The sequence below is a fragment of the Rhinoderma darwinii genome, chromosome 2 (assembly GCF_050947455.1).
Source record: "Rhinoderma darwinii isolate aRhiDar2 chromosome 2, aRhiDar2.hap1, whole genome shotgun sequence".
In the NCBI taxonomy this organism is placed as follows: domain Eukaryota; kingdom Metazoa; phylum Chordata; class Amphibia; order Anura; family Rhinodermatidae; genus Rhinoderma; species Rhinoderma darwinii.
Genome location: NC_134688.1, coordinates 314,499,385 through 314,507,098, shown reverse-complemented (window position 1 = coordinate 314,507,098; position 7,714 = coordinate 314,499,385).

Sequence of the window (7,714 nt, the reverse complement as noted above, 5' to 3'; positions counted from 1 at the left end):
AAGTAGTTTAGGTATGGGATGATAAATCACATTTTGCTTCCTTAGAGACACCATTTCTGCAATGATCTTCAAAAATACCCTGGGGGCTGAGGAGATTCCGAATGAGAGACAAACAAATTGGTAATGAAGAATGGAGGGACCATCCTGGATAGCAAATCTCAGATATTTTTAATATAATGGGTGGATCGGAACGTGATCTTTTAGACCTATTGTACACATTGATGCCCCTTGATTTATTAGTGGAGTAGTAGTTCGGATAGACTCCATCTTGAACTTCCGATATTTTACCCCTTTGTTTAAACCTTTCAGGTTGATGATCGTCCTGTAGGATCCGTTCGCCTTTTTTTATAAAGAAAAGTTTTGAATGGCAGGTGTTTTCCACTTCGTTGTGAGATATCGCCTTCATTTTTAGACGTTTTTGGGTATCGTTGAGGAGGACCTGTTAAAGATCTTTGGATTGGAAAAAAGTTACCTGAAATTTTTATGGCAGTACAGAGGAAGATTCTACGTTGTATCAATCTTCTATAATTCATGGCACCCAAGGATTCTGGATTATCTTGATCCACTCTGAATGAATGTGTAGGAGTAGACTCTTTAATGCCACTTCTGCTCCATTCCTTTAATTCGATCTCACCTGACATCTTGTTCCCCCCTGGCTCTACTTTGGCCCATGTAACGGTTATCCCAAAACCGGGTAAAGATCCCCAGCTCTGCCCCAGTTATCGCCCCCTCTCCTTGCTCAACGTCGACCTAAAAATGTATGCCAAGTTGTTAGCCAACAGGTTGTATAAGAATCTCTCTAAATTAGTCCACCCAGATCAGGTGGGGTTTGTGCCGGGTCGGGAGGCACACAATAATACTCTTAAAACCTTTGATATTATCCACCATGCCCAGACTCACCACATCCCCCTCATGATCCTGTCGCTAGATGCCGAAAAGGCGTTTGACAGGATATCCTGGCCTGCCCTTCACCAAACTCTTCAACATATAGGACTAGGACCTTCCCTTAGGAGTAAAATAATGGCCCTTTATCATTCTCCATCCACCCAACTGAAAGTAAACGGCTCCCCTTCTGCTCCATTTGCTATTCATAATGGTACCAGACAGGGTTGCCCTCTATCCCCATTGTTGTATGTCCTCGTTATGGAACATCTTATGGCCTCCATTCAGAACCACGTATATTAAGACCATTCTCATAGGCGGGACTGAATACAAGTGCTCTGCCTTTGCTGATGACCTATTGGTTTATCTCACGGACCCGCATGTATCACTTCCCTCGTTGATTTCCAAGCTGTCCCGCTTTGGAATACGGTCCAATTTTAAGATTAACTTCTCCAAGTCTGAGGCGTTGAATGTATCCCTTCCATCCTCGACACGATTGCTACTCAAATATAACTTCCCCTTCTCCTGGCCTGCTAGGGCTATAACATATTTTGGTGCACGTATAAGCTCTGATCTCTCCCAACTGTTCACTAATAACTTTGTCCCTTTACTAGCCAAATTTCCCACAGACCACGCCTATTGGAATAAAAAGGAATTCTCCTGGTTTGGCCATATTAATATTATTAAGATGTCACTTCTCCCCAGACTGCTCTACCTCCTGCAGACAATCCCTATCTCCATCCCATACGTATCCAACAATGTTTTGGTTCCTACATATGGCCAGTGGCTCGTCCCCGTTTGAGTAGGACGATTCTAACTCGTTCAAGGGGTGCAGGTGGGGTTGGTCTGCTGGACTGTCGCCTTTACGATTTGGCGTCAACTCATGCTCGTGTCCTAGACTTTTCTCACAATCATGATTCTAAACTCTGGGTCCGTTTAGCTTTGTACTCATACTCTCTACTCTGCCTTGGACCCTGACTGGGAATAAACCGACTTCCGCCTCCTTTGTCGTTTTCCATACTCTCTTGGCACTGCGGTCCTTTGGGATGATGGGCTCACTTGTTGACCCATTGGGTCCTTTGACCCCAGTCACTGACAACCCTGCCTTTCCGGCTGGGGAGGCGCGTATCCTTCCTGGGTAGGTCTTCCACCAACCCCATGTACTTCACTCAGGTTCTCTCTGATGTATCTTTGCTCCCACTGGCCACGATCTGCCCAGTGGATACGCCTTCGCCACGTCACATATTTGCATACGCCCAGTTAAAACATTTTTATAGTGTCACTAAGCGTCGGGCTCATCTTCACCGGCCGCTTATTGAATTCGAGCGGTTATGCATTTCCACCCGGTCCTCTGCACACGCCATCTCTACACTCTATAAACTACTCCTATCCCAGCGATCCCCTCATCTCCCATCATTCAGCAGGGCCTGGGAGACAGAATTGGGTGCGACATTCTCTGACGCACAATGGAGACAGTGTTTCTACCTTTCCCAGAAGGCCTCAATAGCCATCCGAGCTCAGGAAACTAGCTACAAAATTATTTCTAGGTGGTATAGAGTTCCCGCTGCCTTGCATAAATGGTACCCGTCTGTACCTGACACGTGTTGGCGGTGTGGGGCGTCGGGGGCTTCCATGTCTCACATTTGGTGGATTTGCCCCAATTTGTGGAGTTTTTGGGAGGCGGTTTTTAACATTATATTGGAAGTTACTGGGGTCTCGGTCCCTAATTCTCCTGAGGCGGTCCTTTTATTCATGTTCCCTATGCCGCTGCCTATTTACAAATGTTCCCTAATTAGACATCTACTCCAAGCCGCCAAATCGGTTGTCACTCGTAGGTGGAAAACGGCAGTCCCTCCACTGTTGGATGAGTGGTTTCAGGAAGTCGCTTTGATACAGCGAATGGAGGACCTTCTGGCTCATTCCCCGGCCGCTTCTAGATGGTACAAGGACACTTGGTCTCACTGGCTTACGTTCCTGTCTTCTTCCACCTATCGCACTGCAGTGACCGGAGATATTCATCCTTTCCCATGAGACTTCATCAACGTAGGGACTACAGGCCGGTGTATTAGGATTTGTTTGCTCCAACCACATCTCTGACAGGCGCATGGCTGTTTCTTTTCATTTTATCTATGATGTTCCAGGTTCGCCACAACCTCCCTTTCTTTTTCCTCTGCCTTGTTTGTTTCCCATTCTATCTTTTCCTTCCCTTATTGTGTCTATTGCGAGTGGTCATTACTTCCTGTGATTGCGCTTACATGCTATTGCCATTGCATTTTAGGATGTCTGGGTGGATGGATTGGTGTATTTTCTTTTCTTTTTGTTACAATGCTCACTTCCTTTAAGCTTCCTCAGACTGCTGTGGTTGTATTTTGCGTTTCTTATGGCTTGTGATGTTCACTCTTCTGTTTGGGCTGTGCCCTTATTGTCATGTTCTTTTTATTATGGGGACACATTTTTTTCCGATTGGGTGTGTACTTGTTTGTATTAAAAATCAATAAAAATTTAGAATATGAAAAAAAAAAAAATGTAAAAAAAAAAGGACCTAATCTACCCGCCACTCAGTCCCTGCCTACTTGCACGGCCCGTCCTAGGCAATGGCGTACAACTGGGCGATGGTCCCTACGCTCAATATGTGCACGACAGACAAACAGACATGGGTACACAGAAGCTAAGGGAAATGGGGCAGTTGTCCACGGCAACACCGTGAGCAACAAGAGTTGTGAACTCGGCTCGAGTCAAACCAGGAGTGTACGAGGTACCAAACGCAGAGCAGGAGAGTAGTCAGTAAAGCCAGAGTCAAAATGAAGCAGAGGACAATAGTACAAGCAGCAGTAGCAGAGCCAGGAAACAGGCAAAGGAGGAGCTGGAAATGAAGGTATAAATAGACAAAGGGCGGGAGCTAGCTCCGTCTGGCCAGGCTGTGATAGGCTCTCTCACTCCTCAGCCTCCCAGCCTGAGTGGTAGCAGATCGAGTCACTCTATCAGACTTAGGAGCAGGTGCAGACTGATTAACCACGGGCGTCGACACAGAAGCTGTGTCTGGCAGATCCTTTACACATGCTGTCCACTTTAAAAAAAAAAAAAATTCTTTAATTTGAAACAATTTTCTGGCAATTACATGAGAAAACAGGAGGCCATTTGGGCTCTGTTCACATCAAGTGATAGCCTTCCATTGGAGGTATATGTTGGAAAGACTCCCTACGTATACCTCCTACCAGTGGAGTCGCTGCCACCAGGTATCCAGGGCCCAAGCCACAGATTTTTAGCCCGGTGGCCCGGATCCCCAGGCGACTGCCACATTCAAGTGTATCTGCATCCTCAGGACGCAGGTACAATTGAATTCTATGGCGTAGCAGGGAGCTATCAGCCGAGTTCCCTGCTCTACAATTTACTAGGCTACTGGCCACATTAGGCCTGCAGCCTACAAGTTGCTGGGACAGGATCCCTGCGCAGGCCGTCACAATGACATCACTGCATCACGCCAGCTTAGTCAAGGATCCCGTCTCTGCGTTTCACTGGCTGCAGGACTGAGGAGACAGACTCTGCAGCTACGTTCGTTGTGGCAACAGGGCTAGGTGAGTATAAGGTCTTTTTTTAAGTTGGTCTACTGGGAGCACTATATACAGGGGGGTGTATGTGCAGCACTATGTACAAGGGTAGCTATAGGGGCCCTTGTCCTCAGAGCGCATCGAGGGTGCGGATTGGTGGTAGTGGTAGGTGTTGCCCCTTCCCTCGGTTTGGGTCGGTGTGGATGCCATGTTGGTAACACCTGACATGATCTTCTAGTAACAAAGTACCTCAGCAGGAAGTTATCTAATTATATGCCCCTATAAATACCTCCTCTCTGCCCCCTCACTTTACCTCTCCCTGAATAAGGATCGCGAAACGTGTGTTGGAGGGTGCGGTGAGGGGACACAGCAGGAGGATTATCTGTAGTATGGCCAATTCAGGTCTGTATTACTTTGAATTTTTGCTTGAATATACGTAAATGCCTTAAAATTTGGACCAGTAATATTTTTCCTTTGTTTGGGACCATAACTATATGGTACAGCGAGTGATGCGTTGGCTTCGTTTCGTTGCAATGTGAAGGTCTTCCACCAAATCTAAATTAGAGACATTTGGATATTGGTATATTATGGATTAACTGACTATATAGGATCAACAGACATCAATACGTATTGACATTTATTGTACTTTTTCCACATAAGTCATTGGCCTGGTGGTTCTGGAGTGTCAGTATTTACTGCTTACTTTAATTATACTCCTGCATATATCACTTAATACCTACATATGTTTCCCATATGCATTTATTATATTCTCTGTAGATTATGGTCATCTGCTGTGTCCTCCACTGCTCTACCACACTCTGTTTTCAAATGTTTTTTTATATGTCTTTAGTGTATATGTTGTACGCATACAGTTGTAGTCAGCTGTTCCGTTATGGACTATTAATAAAGTCAATTTTGTATTTTCATATAATGGGCCATTTATATTATTTTTTCAAAACATGGCTTCAGTGATTAGTTCTATACTTTTTTTTTTTAAATTGGTCTACTGGAAATGATAGATTAGATTAGATAGATAGATAGAAAAAAAAAAAATCTTAACCGCACAGTCAGTTCATAAAAATGAGGGTGCAAGCCCGTCAGGGACACAACCAAAGTCACCCAAAATGTATATTCCAAGAATCAGGCAGCACTCCAGAGATGTAGCAAAAATAGAAAAATGTGCTTTATTCCATCAGTCAAAACAGCAATGTTTCAGCTCTACCATAGAGCCTTTCTCAAGCTTGACAGTGACGATTCTAATTCTACCGCTGAACCCCATAGTCCTATTGTGGTAGATACAGCAGTCGCTCTAGAGGTATCAAGTGCAGGGTCGAGTGTTGCAGTCCCTCCCGTGATGTGGGATCCTGCACTATCATTCCCCCCCCCCCCCCCCCAAGTACCCCAATTTGAAGCGACTCCAGGAATTAGTGTTGACGTCCAAAATTTTACCCCCTATAATTTTTTTCATTTATTTATATGTGATACGGTCCTAGACTTGATAGTCCTGCAGACTCATCTGTATGCTAGGCAGTTTGTTCTGCAAAAGCCTGCGTCTATATATTCAAGATTGTGGAGCCCCACAAGTGTCCCAGAAATAAAAAAAACATTTAGGCATTACCCTCAATATGGGTTAGGTTAAAAAACCATCTGTCCTTCTAGTGCTGTCCACGCTACCCCTGTATTTGCAGCAGTGATGTCCAGAAACCGCTATGAGGCCCTAATGCGATTCAATCATTTTACCGACAATTCCCAAGTCCCCCCCAAGAAGTGACCCAGCCTATGATCGGCTTAATAAATTAAGGCCATTAATCACCCTTCTAAGTGATTTATTTTTAAAGTTGTATACCCCTGATAAAAATTTGTCTGTAGATGAATCGCTCATGAGCTTCAAAGGCCGTATTTCCTTTCGTCAATTCATCCCTTCCAAACGAGCCAGATATGGGGTGAAATTGTACAAAGTGTGCGAGAGCACAACGGGTTACACCTGCGGTTTCAAAATATATGAAGGCAGGGACCACCAAATTCATACCCCAGGCTGCCCAGAAACTATTGGCACCTCTGGCAAAATAGTGTGGAACCTAATGGAGCCATTTCTGCACAAGGGGTACCACGTCTATAAAGACAATTTTTATACTGGTGTTCCCCTTTATAAAGCCCTCCATGCTGCAAATACAGGGGCCTGTGGGACAGTACGGAAGAACAGAGTGGGATTCCCACAACAGTTGGTGTCCAGGCGTTTGGGAAAAGGAACATCCATGGCCCTTGCGAGTGAGGAATTACTTGCAGTGAAGTGGACCGACAGGGAGGATGCCTACATGCTGTCCACAGTACACACGGACACCACTGTGGCAATTACGGAGAGGGGGGCTACCACTGCAAAGCAGAAACCTGTCTGTGTAACAGACTACAATAAATTTATGGGGGGTGTATACCTTTCCGACCAGGTGGTTCAGCCTTACCTGGTGAAGCGCAAAAATAAGGCCTGGTACAAAAAGGTAGCAATCTACCTCATCCAGGTTGCTACCTATAACAGTTTTGTTATTTTCAAAAAAGCCCAAGGAACGCTCACTTTTCTTACATTTCAGGAGAAGGTCATTGAGCATCTCCTTTTTGAGTCCACTATACCTGCACAATCCTGCGAATCTGAGGATGTGCGCAGGCTTACAGAGCGCCACTTTTTACACCCTATTCCTTCCACTGAGACCCAAAAATATCCCCAAAGAAGGTGTCGGGTATGTAGCAAGCATGGCAGGAGGGATACCCGCTTTTATTGCCCCATGTGTCCATCAAAACCACCCCTTTGTAACCACATTACAGACAAAAGAAGAGAGTTTGCAGCCAAAGATATATTAAACATACATAATTTTATTGGTAACATATAAAAATACATTTAAGTAAAAAATATATGTATACAAAGACATATATTGAAGGACAAGACTCTAGACAGAAAGTTTCAGGGAGCAGGTATCGCTGGTAACAGTATGCAAATTTGTGTCAGCTGAGTTGTTGTAAAGACAGGGTCTCTCAAATGTAGTGGGACAAAGTCCCTCTTAATGGGTATAGTCACATTTAAAGGCAGCTCGGTCAGGGTTAAGCCGAGCCCAATATAACATGGAGCCCAATACAGGGAGACAAATTTTATAAAGGTCTAAGAGCCATTAATAGCGTCTAGATCAGATGACTTCCTAGATTGGGAAATAAAAGAGAGAGTGTTTTGAACAGAGCTTACCCATATTGCCGTGATGGTCCGATAGTGCTCCTTGCACAAAAAACCCCAACGCCCG